The following is a 20,000-nucleotide window of genomic DNA, read 5'->3' as shown; positions in this document are numbered from 1 at the left end:
ACAACATTATTGATTATTGATTCAGTTCCTGCTGATCGATTTAAAAAGACAGACAGAGAGTTAAAGAGTCCCCCGACAGTCTGTGTGTGTGTGTGTGTTACAGTGTGTGTGTGTGTGTGTGTGTGTGTTACAGTGTGTGTGTGTGTGTGTGTTACAGTATGTGTGTGTGTGTTACAGTATGTGTGTGTGTGTGTGTGTGTTACAGTGTGTGTGTTACAGTATGTGTGTGTGTGTGTGTGTGTTACAGTGTGTGTGTGTGTTACAGTATGTGTGTGTGTTACAGTATGTGTGTGTGTGTGTGTGTGTTACAGTATGTGTGTGTGTTACAGTATGTGTGTGTGTGTGTGTGTATGTTACAGTATGTGTGTGTGTGTGTGTTACAGTATGTGTGTGTGTGTTACAGTATGTGTGTGTGTGTGTGTGTGTGTGTGTGTTACAGTATGCGTGTGTGTGTGTGTGTTACAGTATGTGTGTGTGTGTGTGTGTGTTACAGTATGCGTGTGTGTGTGTGTGTTACAGTATGTGTGTGTGTGTGTGTGTGTTACAGTATGCGTGTGTGTGTGTGTGTTACAGTATGTGTGTGTGTGTGTGTGTGTGTTACAGTATGTGTGTGTGTGTGTGTGTGTGTTACAGTATGTGAGTGTGTGTGTGTGTGTGTTACAGTATGTGAGTGTGTGTGTGTGTGTGTAACACTTTCCATTATCTGGCCCTCATCACCTCGTCTTCACCACAGATCCTGACAGCTGACTGAACGTCCAACTGTCAATCAAAACGTCCTCACACTGCCTCCACCTGTCTGTCTCTCCACCTGTGTGTGTGTGTGTGTGTGTAAGTGTATGTGTGTGTGTGTGTGTGTGTGTGTGTGTGTGTGTGTGTGTGTGTGTGTGTCTTGAACACAGTGCTACCTGACAGTCAGACAGGTAGACATACAGACAGACTGAGATGTAAATGGATGACTGTCAGTCTTCTTCACTATCACTCCCTCCTGACAGGAATACCAATCATCTCTGAGAGTGTGTGTGTGTGTGTTACAGTGTGTGTATGTGTGTGTGTTAACAGTGTGTGTGTGTGTGTGTGTGTGTGTGTGTGTATCAGGGGAGTTGGAGCAGACAGTTGAATATCATCAGTATTCAGAGATGGACGACTCTTTCTCTGCAGTTATTTCCTTCAACAGCTCTCAGTGCTGACACACACACACACACACACACACACACACACACTCACACACACACACACACTGTATTTATTACAGTTATTTGATTGAGGAGGTATCCAGCGTGTCGCAGTAACTGCACAGACTCAGTTATCTGCTCCTGGAGTCAGAAAGACAGAAACACTTTTTTCTTTTCATCACATTTATAAACCAACAAATGCAGCGAGCCGATTGGTGGTTTGATCATGTGACTCCAGAACGTCTCTATCAGCCGTCGTCTCTAGCAGCCTCGGTGTGTGTTTCTAATTTATATTTTCAATTTGGGAATAAAAACCTTGAGCAGAAAATTCAAAGAAATCCTGAAATGTTACAGGTGGAAAAGTTGGTTTATCAATAAAAGCAACAAAATATAATGGAAACATATAAATCTCGACGTCCTGAGGAGACTAAAGATAGTGACGAGAGACTGTAATGTTGCTCAGAATAACATGAAACAAACAGAAATGTTTCCAGATTGACACGTTATTTTACAGATTTACTTAAAGCACAGCTGTGTTATCTGTGATGTTATCTAGTTCATAAACACTTTACAGCTCAGTCACTCGATCAATACTCACCTTCACTATTACATCAGGGAACAATAACTCCTTCCTGCTGCTGCCATCAGGCCGGATCACATGTATTGATCCACACGTTTTAATAAATGCTGCGTGTGGACTCATTTAACTGTTTTTACATTGTTGTTGTTGTTGTTGTTGTTGTTGCGTTTGTCTTTTTATGGAGTTTCTGGAATCTTGAATAAAATCTCTCCTGCAGTCTTTCATTGATAGGCAGACTGCTCCTTTAACCGCTGCTTCAGTATCAACAGCTAACCGTGAGGAGGTCAAAGGTCAGCACACACACACACACACACACACACACACACACACACACACACAGCGCTGGGTGTTTGTCTCCAGTATTATTCATATTCTCTCACAGTCTGACTGCAATTACCACCAGACTCACTGCTATTAAAATATCACACACACACACTCAGACATGAAGTGTGTGTGTGTGTGTGTGTGTGTGTGTGTGTGTGAAGTGTGATGCTGTGTGTGAAAATTCATCTTCACTTTTTTAACAGAATCAGACGTGTTGTTGCTGTTTTCAGATAATAAATCCTCTCTGATGGTTTGTTGCTGTTTGACATCAGCACAGTAAACAAACAGGACGTGATTCTGGTCAGGTCATGTGATCAGTCGTTAGCTCGGCTGCCAGGTCGTCCGTGTGTTGGTTTCCGCTGGGAGCTCTGGTTTCCTCCCACCATCACAGACATGTGCTGTATGTTCGGGTTAATAATCTGCCAGTTGGTCAAATGCAGAGGATCAGTTTCCCCACAGGGATCAATACTGAACTTCTTCTTCTTCTCTGACACTTTAAGAGTGTATTTTGTCTTCTTAACGCTCATTTTTTAATTTTTAAAATGAAAACTGGAATTGATGCAATTTTTTTATAGTTTCTCTGAAAAGGTTGAGTCCTAAAAGTCAAAGATGAACTAGAGTTTAGTTTGTAAAATATATTATTATTATTATTATTATTAGCAGTGTTGTGTTTGACAGACGTCTTGTCAACTGTAGTTTGTGTTCTGATTTGTTTGTTGAACATCTGGAAATGATGCTGTTTATGTTGTTGTTATGTCGTTGATGGTTGTGAGGATGTTTGTTAGTCGTCCGGCTGTGTGTTGGAGCAAAGTTACAAGAGGAATATTAAATAAAACACAATTTAAATGATTAATAATAACATTAATCAGATTATAACTTAGCAGAGAAAGACGTCTGATGATGATTTGACTTGTTCACGTTGTTCTGATTCAGCTCCAACATGTACGGATGGATTTGAGAAGTTGACATTTGGAGTGAAGAAGGAGAAGAAGAAGTGAAATCCTGCTACTATAGTTTGTTTACGTAGCCTCCGGAGCCGGAGGAAGCTTCCTGAAGCTGACCAATCAGAACAGAGTGGGCTCATCAGGAGGCGGGGCCTTAAAGAGACAGGAGCTAAAACGGCCTGTTTCAGACAGAGGCTGAACTGAGGGGCTGCATAAAGGACCAGTAGAAGATCAATAAGGAGTTTTTATTCCAGTAGAGCCCCAGAATATAAATATAGAGGCTGGAAATGTGCAGAATATGAGATTTATAAACTGTCATCACTGGATAACAACAACAATAATAATAATAATAATAATAATCAGACAGATGATCCTCCTCCTTGTCTCCTCATTTCCTGCTGCAGCTCTAATTCTCTGAATATTAACCCCCCCCCTCCCCCCCTCCTCCCCGGTGACCCGTGTCTTTAAACGGGCCTCCCCCTCCATCCCATCCCAGAATCTCCCTGCTGCTCCTGCTGTTGCCATAGTGACGACAATCCTCCAGTGATTAGTGTTAATTATCACCATGGCAACACCATCAGTACCGGTGTAATCATGTGTCAGGAGGTGATAGGAGGAGGGGGAGGGGAAAGGAGGAGGAAGAGGAGGAGGAGGAGATGAGAGGTGATGAACACTTTATTAACTGACAGGAGCTCAAAGACACACAGCAGCATCAGCGATGTGATAACTGACTGCTGAAAGCTGCAGGTATAAACTCCTGCCGGCTGATTGGCTGGAATGAGGGACAGGTGTGTTGTCAGGTGAGGGTCAGGTGAGGGTCAGGTGACTACATGTTCTGCAGAACTTTAGCAGCATTTTAGTCTTTTTTTCACTTTCATTTTCATTTGAAGTTTCTCTCCTGTTTCACCTTTTCTTCTTCTTCTTCTTCTTCTTCTTCTTCTTCTTCTTCTCTGTGTGGCATTTTGTGAAAAGTTCGGCTTGAAAACAGCTTTTAGCTTATTAACTAATTCAGAGGAAACCTTTTCACAAGCTGGTTAAAAGGCAGAGTTATCCCCCCGAGGTCCACACACACACACACACACACACACACACACACGCACACACACACACACACACACACACACACACACACACACACACACACACACACACACGCACACACACGTGCACACACACACACACACACACACACACCTCCATAATTACCGACCAGTATCTTCTTCTTCTGCTCTGCATATTACGGCTCTGAGCTGTGCAGCAGTTGAATACCAGGTTGATGACATAATTGGTTGCCGGGCGGATCTTTAACAGGATAAATGTTGCCTGAAAAAAACCCAAACATTAACTAATTTATCATCCTGAAGAGAGGAGGACAGGTGTGAAGCCCCGCCCACTGAGTCACCTGACAGAACGCTGATGAAGAGTTATTACGACACATCATCACACGCTAACTACACGCGTGTTATCTGTGTGTTTGAGATGTTGCTCCTGTCAGGCCGCCGTGAATAAAACAGCTGATACGTTATTACATCAACTCTTTATTTTATTCACTGATTGACTGACAGTGATGTTACATGTTTATGATTTCTCAGTTGTTTGATTCTCCAGTTTGTGATGTTTTATGTTTCTTTTTGTGGTAAAATTGCAAGCAAAGTAAAATAATGTGATTTTTTTTATATGTAATGACTTCCTGGATAAAAAGCAGAGACAAATATATTTCAGCTCTAATGTTCAATGTATTCTCTGAACATGAGAACCATGAGGACTCAACGTTCTATAAAACAGAAAATACTGTTCTTGAGTTCCATTTATAACTTTTATTAAATAAACTTTCAGCTCAACATCAGCAGCAAATAAAATCATCAATAGTGTTATTAAAATAAATCTAGTTGGATGTTTGAGGCAGATTATGTCTCCTGACTCACTGAATCAAACCTCATCTGGGAACATTTGGGAACATTTGGGAACATCTGGGAACATCTGGGAACATTTGGGAACATCTGGGAACATCTGGGAACATTTGGGAACATCTGGGAACATCTGGGAACATTTGGGAACATTTGGGAACATCTGGGAACATTTGGGGACATTTGGGAACATCTGGGAACATTTGGGGACATTTGGGAACATTTGGGAACATTTGGGAACATTTGGGAACATCTGGGAACATCTGGGAACATTTGGGAACATTTGGGAACATCTGGGAACATCTGGGAACATTTGGGAACATCTGGGAACATCTGGGAACATTTGGGAACATCTGGGAACATCTGGGAACATTTGGGAACATTTGGGAACATCTGGGAACATTTGGGGACATTTGGGAACATCTGGGAACATTTGGGAACATTTGGGAACATTTGGGAACATTTGGGAACATTTGGGAACATCTGGGAACATCTGGGAACATGTGGGGACATTTGGGAACATCTGGGAACATTTGGGAACATTTGGGAACATTTGGGAACATCTGGGAACATTTGGGAACATCTGGGAACATTTGGGAACATTTGGGAACATTTGGGAACATTTGGGAACATTTGGGAACATCTGGGAACATGTGGGGACATTTGGGAACATCTGGGAACATTTGGGAACATTTGGGAACATTTGGGAACATCTGGGAACATTTGGGAACATCTGGGAACATTTGGGAACATTTGGGAACATCTGGGAACATCTGGGAACATTTGGGGACATTTGGGAACATCTGGGAACATTTGGGAACATTTGGGAACATTTGGGAACATCTGGGAACATTTGGGGACATTTGGGAACATCTGGGAACATGTGGGGACATTTGGGAACATCTGGGAACATTTGGGAACATTTGGGAACATTTGGGAACATCTGGGAACATTTGGGAACATTTGGGAACATCTGGGAACATTTGGGAACATTTGGGAACATCTGGGAACATCTGGGAACATTTGGGAACATTTGGGAACATCTGGGAACATTTGGGAACATCTGGGAACATTTGGGAACATCTGGGAACATCTGGGAACATTTGGGAACATTTGGGAACATCTGGGAACATTTGGGGACATTTGGGAACATCTGGGAACATTTGGGAACATTTGGGAACATTTGGGAACAGTTTTGCTCGTCTATGGCATCGTGTTTGTTGGCAGGTGAGATTTGACGTCACACCAAACACCACGATTGGTCCAAACCACAAGCAGCTGCTGATTTAAACGTTTCATGCAGAAAAGTTGCTGCAATTTAGTAAAAATCTTTCAGATATTGCAGAGATTTCCTGGAGGATCTGATCATTACAGTAAATAATATAAATTCTGACTCATATTTGTATCATCAGAGTAAGAAATGACCTGCAGAGACATTTCAATCAAGATGCAAAACCATGAATAAGCTCATACACTAAATTAAATCTATTGCAGAAGAAGAACTTCTACAGTGTTTCTGTCCAAAAACAACATTTGCAGACGTCTGATTTTCATCCTGATGAAACGTAAAGAGAGACGAGAGCGGCGAAGGTAACGAGGTGAAAACGTCACGATGCTCTCTGAACTGTCCGTCACCTCTGAGCCGCCGACAGGAAGCAGCTGAACAGTCTTCTTCTCTCTGTGGAAAAGTCTGAATGTGAAATCTGCTTTTAGAGGCTGAACGAGGCGTCTGACCTCTGACCCCTCCGTCCAGGTCGTTAATGTTTCAGCCTGAAGCTCCTCCATTATTCACCTGCTCACACACTTCTCTCCAGATCACTGATCGCTCAGCCATGGAGATGATAAACACGTTGATATTGTTGTTGTTGACAAACAGGACTTCATTGACTGAAGAAGGCTATGAGACATAGAAAGCGAGTAAGGGGGACTTTGAGCTTGTTTTGATGTCAAAGAGAGTAAATTCATCAGTGTGAAAGTTTATAAAATGGTGACACTTTTATTTTGAGGATGTTTTACAGACATGGAGGTTCAGTTTAGTTCCAATATGTTATCAATGCATCCATCATTTATCATATTTATATCATCGCTCATGTGTTTCCTGTCTGTCTGATGCTCTTCCTGAACTTTCTGACATTTTTCCTCATTAAAGAGTTTTTTTTCTTTCCTTATTTAAATCTGAGGACAGACTGTGAACTGATTACTGATTCTGTTCCATCAGGTTATACAAATAAAAATGGACGTGACTACAAATTATTTTTAAATAATGAGAAACAGTGTTAGGTTGTTTTAGTTGGTGCCTTTTCTATAAAATCTGTTAAGTACCTGCAAATGACTCTGTTGGTCATGGCTCGTAGTGAACATTTCAGGTCTGATCATTTGATTTTAAATGTATTTGACTCTATTTGATTTTAAATGTAAAACTAATATCAGTCAGCTGATAGTTTTAGTTGTTCCTGTATATTCTGTGTTGCAGCTGACAGACTGAAGTGAGGAGGAAACACATTAACGTTGATGACGAGCGTCCTCTAAATGAGCTGAAATATTCATCAAACTCTTTTATTTAGATGGAAAATCTATTTCCTGGATGTCAATCTCTACGAAAAAGAGTTCATTTTTATTTAATTGAAGACATCAAGTCGTAAACCAGAGATGATGTTTTTAATGAAATAAACATGAACACACACACACACACACACACACACACACACACACACACACACACACACACACGCACGCGATTCAGTTGGAGACTTTTAGCACTTTTTGTTGTCAGTTTGTGTTAAAAGTTAAACATCTTTGGGATGAACATTTTAATTTGTCATTTTTTAAATTTTTTAAGTAAATCTTGTGTGTGTGTGTGTGTGTGTGTGTGTGTGTGTGTGTGTGTGTGTGTGTGTGTGTGTGTTCCAGCTGGGTGGGCAGAGATGCAAGCGACTAAAAGCCAGAATAAATATTAAAAGCAGATCAATATTTCATTCAAGATAAATTATTATGGAGTGTTTCTGAAAGCCTGTGTGTGTGTGTGTGTGTGTGTGTGTGTGTGTGTGTGTGTGTGTGTGTGTGTGTGTGTGTTAATAATGGATCACGGTGTGTCAGTGACATCAGATTGTGTTTTTAAAGCGGTGGATGTTCGTTCTGATCCGACGTGTCTTTTAAAACATGTGACAGCAGCTCAGATGACACGCGTGAATATTTCATCACGTGTCTGTGTGCGTTTGTCTTCACATGGAGGCTGAAACACGTCTGACTGCGTTTATTCTCCTCCTGTAAAAACACACCGTGTCAGTCTGCCGAAACGAAACTGAACCACAGTAGAACCAGTTTTAATCCTGCAGAAGAAGAATCATCAAACCGTCAGCAGCTGATCAGAAACCCATCGTCAGCTGTCACGCGACGAGCTGCTTAAGAATCCAAAAGATCAAATAAAGTTCATCTTTTCTAAGTTTGTTCGTTTTGCTGCTGAATATGTGGAAACATGTTATGAACAGAATCAAACTACAAACAGCTGCTGCCACCGACCCTCGACCAGCTGACGGGAGGGAAGAGTTGAAACTTCATCGGTGAGTTCCTCCTCTTCTTCACCTTCTAGTGACTCCAAAACAAAAGCAAACGATCCCAAATGGTGTCGTCACACGTGAGTCCTGGTGAAACGGCAGAAACGTCATCATACACGACGCTTTTAGTCTCTTTGCAACCAAAACGTTCCAGTTAGGAAACTAAGTCTCTGAAGTTCCTGTTTGTGTTTCCAGCTCGTCTGAACAAACACAAACATAAACACAAACACAAACAAACATAAACACAAACATAAACATAAACATAAACATAAACAAACATAAACATAAACACAAACACAAACAATTAGACTCATAATTGATGAAAAAATGACACTGAAACAACAACAGTCTGTTGTTTGTGTTTACTGTTGTTGTTGTTTGTGTTTACTGTTGTTGTTGTTTACATTTACTGTTGTTGTTGTTTACATTTACTGTTGTTGTTTACGTTTACTGTTGTTGTTATGTTTACTGTTGTTGTTTACATTTACTGTTGTTGTTGTCTGTGTTTACTGTTGTTGTCTGAGTGAATGAAACAATCAGGAAATAAAGTTTGATTTCTCTCTTTTTCTCTGTATTAATACCAGTCAACAACAACAACAACAACAACAACGTCTAACTTTGTTTTTAACAAACGATGTGAAACGTCTTCTCGTCTTCTCGCCGTCTTCTCGTCGCCGAGGTCTCTGCTTCCTGTCGTCTAAACGCAGCTTTACTTCCTGCTGTGATGGAAACGACTGAATTCATCTGTTGTTTCACCTTCTTTAAACAACTCATCAGATTATTTCTGGTTGTCCAAACGGTATGAAGAGAATATTTTTATTGCACTAACACAGATGTAGTTGCACTAACACAGGTGTAGATGCACTAACACAGATGTAGTTGCACTAACACAGGTGTAGATGCACTAACACGGGTGTAGATGCACTAACACAGGTGTAGATGCACTAACACAGGTGTAGATGCACTAACACAGATGTAGTTGCACTAACACAGGTGTAGATGCACTAACACAGATGTAGTTGCACTAACACAGGTGTAGATGCACTAACACGGGTGTAGATGCACTAACACAGGTGTAGATGCACTAACACAGGTGTAGATGCACTAACACAGATGTAGTTGCACTAACACAGGTGTAGATGCACTAACACAGGTGTAGATGCACTAACACAGGTGTAGATGCACTAACACAGATGTAGTTGCACTAACACAGATGTAGTTGCACTAACACGGGTGTAGATGCACTAACACGGGTGTGGTTGCACTAACACGGGTGTGGTTGCACTAACACAGGTGTGGTTGCACTAACACAGGTGTGGTTGCACTAACACAGGTGTAGATGCACTAACACAGGTGTGGTTGCACTAACACAGGTGTGGTTGCACTAACACAGGTGTGGTTGCACTAACACAGGTGTAGATGCACTAACACAGGTGTAGATGCACTAACACAGGTGTAGATGCACTAACACAGGTGTAGATGCACTAACAGGGGTGTGGTTGCACTAACACAGGTGTAGATGCACTAACACAGGTGTAGTTGCACTAACACAGGTGTAGATGCACTAACAGGGGTGTGGTTGCACTAACACAGGTGTAGATGCACTAACAGGGGTGTGGTTGCACTAACACAGGTGTAGATGCACTAACACAGGTGTAGATGCACTAACAGGGGTGTGGTTGCACTAACACAGGTGTAGATGCACTAACACAGGTGTAGTTGCACTAACACAGGTGTAGTTGCACTAACACAGGTGTAGATGCACTAACACAGGTGTGGTTGCACTAACACAGGTGTAGATGCACTAACACAGGTGTAGATGCACTAACACAGGTGTAGATGCACTAACACAGGTGTAGTTGCACTAACACAGGTGTAGATGCACTAACACAGGTGTGGTTGCACTAACACAGGTGTAGATGCACTAACACAGGTGTAGATGCACTAACACAGGTGTAGATGCACTAACACAGGTGTGGTTGCACTAACACAGGTGTAGATGCACTAACACAGGTGTAGCTCCGGGTGCAGAGCTGCAGACATCAACCTGCTGATCTGGAAACTTTGAGCTGTACAGGTGATGAATCTGAACTATTTATATTTTAAACATTTCAAACATCGTTCAATCACTGGACTAAATGAACATCAGTCACTTGATATTCTATTGAAGGTGTTTTAAGGTGTTTTAAGTTGTTTTAAGTTGTTTTAAGTTGTTTTAAGGTGTTTTCAGGTGTTTTAAGTTGTTTTAAGGTGTTTTAAGTTGTTTTAAGGTATTTTAAGGTGTTTTAAGGTGTTTTAAAGTATTTTAAGGTGTTTTCAGCTCATTTGTGCAAAAACTTTTTTGCTGCAGGAGAAAAAGCCCCAAAACTAGAAATAAGACATCAATCAATCAGAACGTTCTGTAATCAATATAATATTTTATTAGCTGCAGGAAACTTTATTTGTATGTTAAATATGAATCTGAAAAGTAAGTAAAGCTGTCAGATGAATGTGGTGGAGTATAAATATGAAGTTCTTCCTGCGCCGAAACAAGTTAAATGTTTAGTTTGTGTCACTTGAACTGAAACGAACCTTTAACAGGTGAACTGTGTGTTTTCAGAGACGAGCATCAGGTGTGACGAGTGTTAACGGAGTCAGAGAGCAGGTTGAACTCCGCTAATGGCTCCCACACACACACACACACACACACACACACACACACACATGCACGGTGTGTCAGTCGGTTTTCCACCTGGTTGGACTAACATCCGTTCATTAGCTGCGACAGGCTGTGAAACTCTCTCTCTCTCTCTGTGAAACTGATGACATTTCACAGCTTGCCTGGTTTGCATGTAGAGCGTGTTTGATCTGACACGCCTGAACACACCACACAGGTGGAGACAGAGAGGGAGAGGTTACACCTGCTCATTAAACATGACAGAGATCAGACACAGCAGCTTCATACGTGCTGCGGTGTTGTTACTCTAACACACACACACACACACACACATGTTCTCTGTGTGTGTGTGTTCATAGATGTTACAGTGTTTCTGATTCACGGTTCAACACTGAGTCACATGATGAACTTTACCAACACACGGCGGCTCGTTTCACACACAAACACACAAACACAACAACTCACGTGTCAATCAGACACACTGAGATAAAAACACAACAACAGGCAGCACATGAGGATCTTTATTACATCACTGTTGTATTGTGTTTATGTAGTTTAATGGTTGATAGTGTATAAATGTGTATATTGTTTGTTGTTTTCTTTGTCCATTAATAAATATCTTTTGTCAGTAAAGTTGGAAAAACAACAACAGACTCTTTAAATGATGCTGTTATTTATTTACATAATTAAGATTTTGGTCAAAGACGCATCGTCAGCGTACAGATCACATGACTTTATCTGACAGCAGCAGCAGCAGCAGAGGATCATGGGTAGTGTAGTGTTTAGAGTTCATAAACAGGTGATGGTTAAATGATGCAGGAGAGTTTCTGTGTTCAGTCACATCAAAGAAAAACACTTCACTTCTTCTGTTTTATCTTTCATCCCTTTGTTTACCTTTTTCTCTCCATCTGTGTCTCCTCTCTCTCTTCTTTAAGGACTGAGGAAGACAAGGATGAAGATTTCTCATGGAGGAGAGGGAGGCAATAAATCACAGACCAGAAACTGACATTCATACAACACACACACACACACAGTGTGCATGTGTGTGTGTGTGTGTGTGTGTGTGTGTGTGTGTGTGTGTGTGTGTGTTTGTGTGTGTGTGCAGGTACTCAGCTGACCTTGGCTGCTGGCCTTCATCAATCACACCGACACACACACACACACACACACACACACCGACACACACACACACACACACACACACACACACACACACACACACACTGAGCTGCTGAACTCACATCCTGGAACATGTTAAATATAATATTTAGAACGATTCGACAAAGCTGATCCGTGTTTGCAGCCAGCGAGTTCGTGACGGTTCGACTTTTTCAACTTGTAGCCGCGACTCATCGTGTAACCATGGCAACCACAGAAACTGCACATTTATGTTGTCACTCTTCAGACTCTTTGCTGCGTCCGCCAAAGCTTTCGAGAGTTTCACAGATAGTTTGTCGCTCTTCAGGAGCGAGGACGGACCTGCTGGCTGAGGGTAACCTGGGTAACACGTAGGATGTGACGGTTGGTCTTTGTGGTGTTTGATTGGACGGCTGGGTAAAGCGTTTTACCAAACGTTTTTTCAACTGTGGGCGACCAGAACACTGCTCAGCACAGAGCAGACGTCTGTAAATACACGACGCTCCCGTCACAAACAGGCCCAGACGCGCTGAAAGCGTCTGACGTGTGTTTTGAAGAACAGCTGTTGTTTTAAACGGCTAAACAAAAGTGTCATGAGGTGCATCAAACTGCCTGGACCCCCCCTACTGCAACCTTGTTTTTATTTAGGAGCATCAAATGAGGTCTCAGACCGAGCGAGAGAGCAATAAAACATTTACTGATTGTTTCACGGCCTCTGACACTTCCTGCCTGCTACATACAGGCGGCCATCTTTACTCGCCAGGTCCATGAAAAACAAAACGTCAATTAAAGAAAGTGAGAAATGTTAATGATGACGTCATGTTTAATATATGAGACATGTGTGATGGATTGTTTTTCAGGCGTTTGTCTTCCTGTTACTTTAAACATCTTTATGTTTTTATTCTGGAGTTTATTATTAATAATAATCATAGTGTGAGAGTGTTAAACTGGTTCAGTCTGTGTGTCGCTGGATTCAAACCTGAACATGTAAATAAGGTGTGAAGCTTCTTATTATTACTGTGTGTGTGTGAGTGTGTGTGTGTGTGTGTGTGTGTGTGTGAGTGTGTGTGTGTGTGTGAGTGTGTGTGTGTGTGAGTGTGTGTGTGTGTGTGTGTAAAGGTGTTTAATTCGGGCGTCCGTCTCATCAATCTGTCACTCTGGAGACGTGTCAGTCCAAACAGAGCTCGGCCAATCGGAGTACAGGACGAGGGAGGAGGAGGAGGAGGAGGAGGAGGAGGAGGAAGACGGAGGTGAAGTCTCACCAATTTACCTGCCGGAGGTGTGGGAGGGAAACACACACACACACACACACACACACACACACACACACACACACACAGAGGCTGACACCTTCAGATTATGCAGCAATGTCTTCATTTCCATCTGTCATAATGACATCACACATGTACACACACACACACACACACACACACACACACACACACACTGTAAATGACTGTAATTGTTGTTGTTTTTCTGTATCATTTGAACGCTGTCAGTCACACAGAAGAGGAATAATCATGAAAATATTGATTAATAATTAATAGATCTAAGATCCAGAAACATCAGTTAAGTTATAAAACAATAAAACGAACAAATAAAAACACACAGATTCAAACATTAAACATGAAACAGGATGAAAACTGTGAAGGTTGATCATTCATCAGACTGAATTATACAAACTGTCATTTCTTCTTCTCTGCTGTGTTTTGTGTCTCTGAAACTAAACTTTTATTATAACTGGACTGAAAAGTTTCTCTCAGGACCGAAAACTGATCAAACATCAGACAAAACACACAGATATCATCTATAAATGGTAAACATCTATTAAATAATAATACTGTAAGTGTATATGTGCAAAAAATCATCTAATTTCTCATCAATGTTATTGATTATTATTGTTATATTTTGTTATTTTATCAAACAGAAATGTTTTTACTTCAAGAACTCAAATGAAATATTACATTAAAATCTATATCAGTGAATAATAAAGATAGACAGATAGATGGATGGATGATAGATGGATGGATGATAGATGATAGATGGATGGATGATAGATGGATGATTGACTGATTCTTGCAGTCAGGAATATATAAAATATTCTGGGAGATTAAACATTCTTGAATATTTCATTTTTTTTATTCAGGAGGCAATAAAAAGTTCAAACAGACGAGAATAAAAAATTTCAGAAGTAAAAGCAGAGAAAGTCAAACGTGAGACGACTTCCAGAGATTCATTACAGACACACACACACACACACACACACACACACACTCACTGTGAGTGTGTGTGCGTGTGTGTGTGTGTGTGTGTGTGTGTGTGTGTGTGTGCGTGTGTGTGTGTGTTGAACGGTGGTGTAAGAAGTATTCAGAGTAAAAGTAGAAACACCAAAGTGTAAAAATACTCCTTTACAAGTGAAAGTGCTGCATTTCTAACGTGTATTAAAGTATTATCAGTAATAGTGACCGATGTGTTCGACATGTTTAATAATAATAATAATAATAACGTCAGTGAGTCTGCAGCTGCTGGTTTGATCAATCTGAGCTGAAAAGAAGAAATAATCAATATCTGATACATGTGGATTCGTTTCTCAGGTTTTCTCTCTGATGTCTGTAATAGTGAAGAGTTTCACGTCTTTCACATTTTTACAATGAGGACACAAGAGTTTGTGAACTTTATCAGCTTATCATGTTATTTAATGTAAAGTTTTAATCAAATTAAAAATAACGAGTAAAATTGAAAGCAGCTATTAACTAAAGCTGTCAGATAAATGCAGCGGAGTAGAAGTATCAAGTAGTATAAAATAGAAATACTTGAGTAAATGTACAAGTTGTACTTCAGTGCAGTAGTTGAGTACTTACTGCTGTTGGTGAGAGTGACAGCAGATGATGCTTCTGTACTTAATAATATAAAATAATATTTATACAATATATTTATACATAATATCTGAACAAAATACAGATCAATACATTCTGGGGAACATGACGGTGATCATGTGACTCTGCAGCGGACTGACAGGGTTTACCTGAATGTTGTGGGACTGCTCCTTTAACCAACCAGATCAGCTTACAGCCGACAGCTCAGCCAATAACAGACAGTAATCTGCACCTGAGGTTGTGGCGGATTACAGAGGACAGATTATCCTTTTCAACAGGGTTTATCCTGTTTATCCTCTCTGTTGCCGGGCGGATTAGCAGCTGTGTTCTTCTCTAACCTGAAGACTTCGGAGCATCTTCGTGCACACTTACACAAACGTTACAGCTGTGAAGAGGAAACATACACGATGCTTCGTAAAGCAAATATCACCTGACCAATCAGAGTGATCAGTGTTCCGTTACAAATTCTGGTTAAACCTGGTTTGATGTGAGATAAAGATGGTTGTCATGGTTTACGGGGACCAACAGGAAAGTGATTGTTTATTTCCACATCCAGCAGTTACGGAGCAACATTATCATTCATGTGGAGTCGTGTTTCTGTCCAATATTCACTCTCTTTTAGCTGTTTTTACTCTCTACCAGCTCCTGAGGGAAATATCTGGCTCTTTATCTGCTAAATGCTCCACTATGTTCACCAGCTAGTCTACAGCTAACTGTGAGCAGGTAGTGAACAGCAGCTTTTTACAGCTTCTTCTCTCTGAAAACAACGCTATGAGACGCTGAGAGTGAAGCAGAACAGTAAAGTTGCAGCCGGACAGATAAACAATGAGCTGAAACTCACTATAAAGCTGCAGAGTCTCTGATGATTCACTGTAGGTTCACCACTACGAACCAATAACACATCACACACCGTGGAGATCAGACTGTGGAGGAGAGAAATATATGTTAGAGATGCTTTAAAGCACAGTGTCAGCTCAGCCTGCTTCATTACATAATATGTTAGTTTCAGTTTATGTTGCGCTCACATGGTGCATTTCTGAACTCTGCAGACTCACGACTAAAACTGTGTTTAAAAACTCTTCTCTTGTAGCAGAAATGATTAAGCACACATTAGTTATTTGTTTTGGCCGCTACGGGCTCCGGGAGGGTGATAAGTCAATAAGAACCCAACAGTATTTTTATTCAGAGTCTCCCAACAAGCTCTTCCTGCTGTGGTGAAACATGGAGACTCTCCGGGTCAGAATCAGGGAACAGGAACTGTGTAACAGGTCTGTGAGAATCAGTGAAAACTAAAGATGAAGATCAATAATCAACTGACCAACCAACCAATCATCATCATCATCATTTTATTCATTTAAAACCTCGGACAACACACTGAGGGAGAATCTTTGTTTTCAGTGGTGCTGAGATACAGAAGAAGAATATATGGCTATAGCAGCTAAACACGAGTAAATACTAATAACAATGCTGTAAAGTTTAGGAATTGACAATCAACATATTAATGAAAGTATATAGTAAGTATGTGGGCACAGTAACAGGAAACAGATCTTCCTGACTGTATGAAGTTGGCTGATAGATGGGGAAATAAATTTTCAACCTGTGCTTTGATAACAACATGTCAATATAAACAAGTAAGTTTTTCATCGACCCAAATGACTTGATATTTCAAAACTACAATAGTCAATATTTCTTGCATTTGAAACAACATCCATTTTGTCTTTGCACAGTTCAGGACCAGTTTCAAGTTATGAAGGTGTTTTTGAAGGAAGTTAAATGATAGCTGTAGGTTTAAAGAATATGCACGGGAGTAAAGGACTGTGTCATCTGCATATAGATGGAAGTTACAACTGTACAGCGAAGAGGTAATATTGATTATATACACAGTGAATAAAACTGGTCCAAGGACAAAACCTTAAGAAACTTCCTTTGCAACTGGAAGAAAAGAGGACTGAATATTACCTGTCCTGACACACTGGGACCTATAAGAGAAGTAATGAAACCACAGACGGCTGAAGAAAGTTGTAACAGCAGAGAGTGATCAACTGCGTCAAAAGCTTTGAATAAATCTTTGATTAGTCTCTGATTACTAGGAGGAGAGGTGGTGTTAGCAGCAGCAGCAGCCAGGTGAGTCACCGCTGGAGTCCGGCGGAGCCCATCGCTGGCACGGGGCAGGGGACTGACGCCAGACCGACCTTCAGCAGGCTCGGTACGGGGGGGTGGAGCTGGGGGTCGGGCTGGTCAGGATGTTTAACCTGAGCAGTAGAACATCTTGTCCTTCAGCCTCCACATGAGAGATGTTGTTCTTCAACTCTGATAAGATGGCAAAGACTCACACAGCCGTCACGTTAGTAGATAACAGCTCTTAAAAACGACTTCAAATCCATCATCCGGTGACTAAAATCCATCATCCGGTGACTAAAATCTGTCATCCGGTTAAGAGAGTTAAAAATTTAAAGAGTGAATTGTAAAAATGTGTTTAAAATCTGGATGAAAACTGGATAAAAAGTCATTTCTGGCTCCAGTCAGAGAGCAGGAAGCTGCTGAGGAGCCTCTGAGCAACAAAATGTCATTTTGAAGACGTCCACACACATACAGAGAAGCATCCGTCTGTTTCTGAGCGTCTCCATCATCATCATCATCATCATCATCATCACACCCCCATTCAGTCATGATTTACACTGTGAGTGTGTGTGTGTGTGTGTGTGTGTGTGTGTGTGTTCAGTCTATTACAGCTTCATATTGCAGCTGCTGCCTCACTGCGTTAAAACGTCTGTTAGAGGTGAATTTATGTCAGAAGGCTCCCATTAGCTCAGATATATGACTGCACACACACACATACACACACACACACACACACGCACGCACGCACGCACGCACGCACGCACACACACACACACACACACACACACACACACACACACACGCACGCACGCACGCACGCACGCACACACACACACACGCACACACACACACACACACACACACACACACACACACTCAGCTGGTTTCTGTATATAATGACCAGTGCAGAGCGACTGTGTTTGACTCTTAAACAGATTTTTTTGTGATAATTCAACATACTGAATATTTTACACAGTTCATAACTGTTTATCCATCAAACCTCAGAATGATCTATTTATCTTGGGTTGTTGTTTTTTTAGTATTATTTTTATTGACAGATTTATATATATAACATTTATATACAGTAAACTATTACTTACTGAGGTCACATGATGACACTGGGACGGTCATAAAAGTGAATCAGACTGTTTTTATTTATCATCGTTTTTCAGTTTCTTAAACAAAAACAAGATTAAAAGTTGAAGAGAAGGAATCTGAGTGGATCACGTGATCACACGAATCTCAGCTTCACATCAGAGCTGCTAAACGACTCGTTGACCTCCGCCGTTCTCCAGGTGCTCTCTGATTGGCTGCCGCTGACCTCCCCGAGGGGCTCGGTGATTGGCTGGGAAGCGAGAAGCAGCGACTGAATGCATTAGTGTCATTAGAGCCAAACGCACTGATAGAAACACTTCATCTTCACACTGATGAAGAACTGATTATCAAACAACACGCCGACTCTCTGCTGCTGAACCTGTAGAGACGGACGGATGAAGACGACGAAGACAAAGAAAAGATCACAACAAATACGAAGATGTCAGACGAACAAGGCAAATACTTGACGAAGACGAAGAGGAAGATGAAGGTGAAAATGAAGAGAAGTAAAGAGATGAAGACCATGAAAAAAGAGGACAAAGACAGTAATGATGAAGATGAAGGTGAAGACGAAAACAAACAAAGAGACGAAGCAAAAAAAAATTTAAAAAGACAAAAAGAGGCGAGAATAAAGCCAGGTGAAGAAGACACCGATGAAGATGAAGTTGTTGTCTTAGTGGAGCTTTGAGCACAATCAGCTAGTCGTGTTGAGGATGAAGATGAGTTGTGTTGAGGATGAAGATGAGGATGAGTTGATGATGAAGATGAGGATGAGTTGAGGATGAAGATGAGGATGAGTTGATGATGAAGATGAGTTGAGGATGAAGATGAGGATGAGTTGAGGATGAAGATGAGGATGAGTTGATGATGAAGATGAGGATGAGTTGATGATGAAGATGAGTTGAGGATGAAGATGAGTTGTGTTGAGGATGAAGATGAGGATGAGTTGAGGATGAAGATGAGTTGTGTTGAGGATGAGGATGAGTTGAGGATGAAGATGAGTTGTGTTGAGGATGAAGATGAGTTGTGTTGAGGATGAAGATGAGTTGTGTTGAGGATGAAGATGAGGATGAGTTGAGGATGAAGATGAGGATGAGTTGATGATGAAGATGAGGATGAGTTGATGATGAAGATGAGGATGAGTTGAGGATGAAGATGAGGATGAGTTGATGATGAAGATGAGTTGAGGATGAAGATGAGGATGAGTTGAGGATGAAGATGAGGATGAGTTGATGATGAAGATGAGGATGAGTTGATGATGAAGATGAGTTGAGGATGAAGATGAGTTGTGTTGAGGATGAAGATGAGGATGAGTTGAGGATGAAGATGAGTTGTGTTGAGGATGAAGATGAGGATGAGTTGAGGATGAAGATGAGGATGAGTTGATGATGAAGATGAGGATGAGTTGATGATGAAGATGAGGATGAGTTGAGGATGAAGATGAGGATGAGTTGATGATGAAGATGAGTTGAGGATGAAGATGAGGATGAGTTGAGGATGAAGATGAGGATGAGTTGATGATGAAGATGAGGATGAGTTGATGATGAAGATGAGTTGAGGATGAAGATGAGTTGTGTTGAGGATGAAGATGAGGATGAGTTGAGGATGAAGATGAGTTGTGTTGAGGATGAGGA

The 20,000-nt window shown here is 41.1% G+C and overlaps 1 long non-coding RNA gene across 1 annotated transcript in view; it reads left to right on the top strand.

Annotated features, from left to right (window-relative positions):
• LOC121886807 overlaps positions 1 to 20,000 on the top strand; it is a 98,484-nt gene that overhangs the window by 22,759 nt on the left and 55,725 nt on the right. The gene's annotated exons all lie outside the window — the stretch shown is intronic.

The sequence above is a fragment of the Thunnus maccoyii genome, chromosome 20 (genome assembly GCF_910596095.1).
Source record: "Thunnus maccoyii chromosome 20, fThuMac1.1, whole genome shotgun sequence".
Classification (NCBI taxonomy): Eukaryota; Metazoa; Chordata; class Actinopteri; order Scombriformes; family Scombridae; genus Thunnus; species Thunnus maccoyii.
Note: the sequence above shows the minus strand (reverse complement) of the source record. Positions and strands in the feature narration are given on the sequence as shown.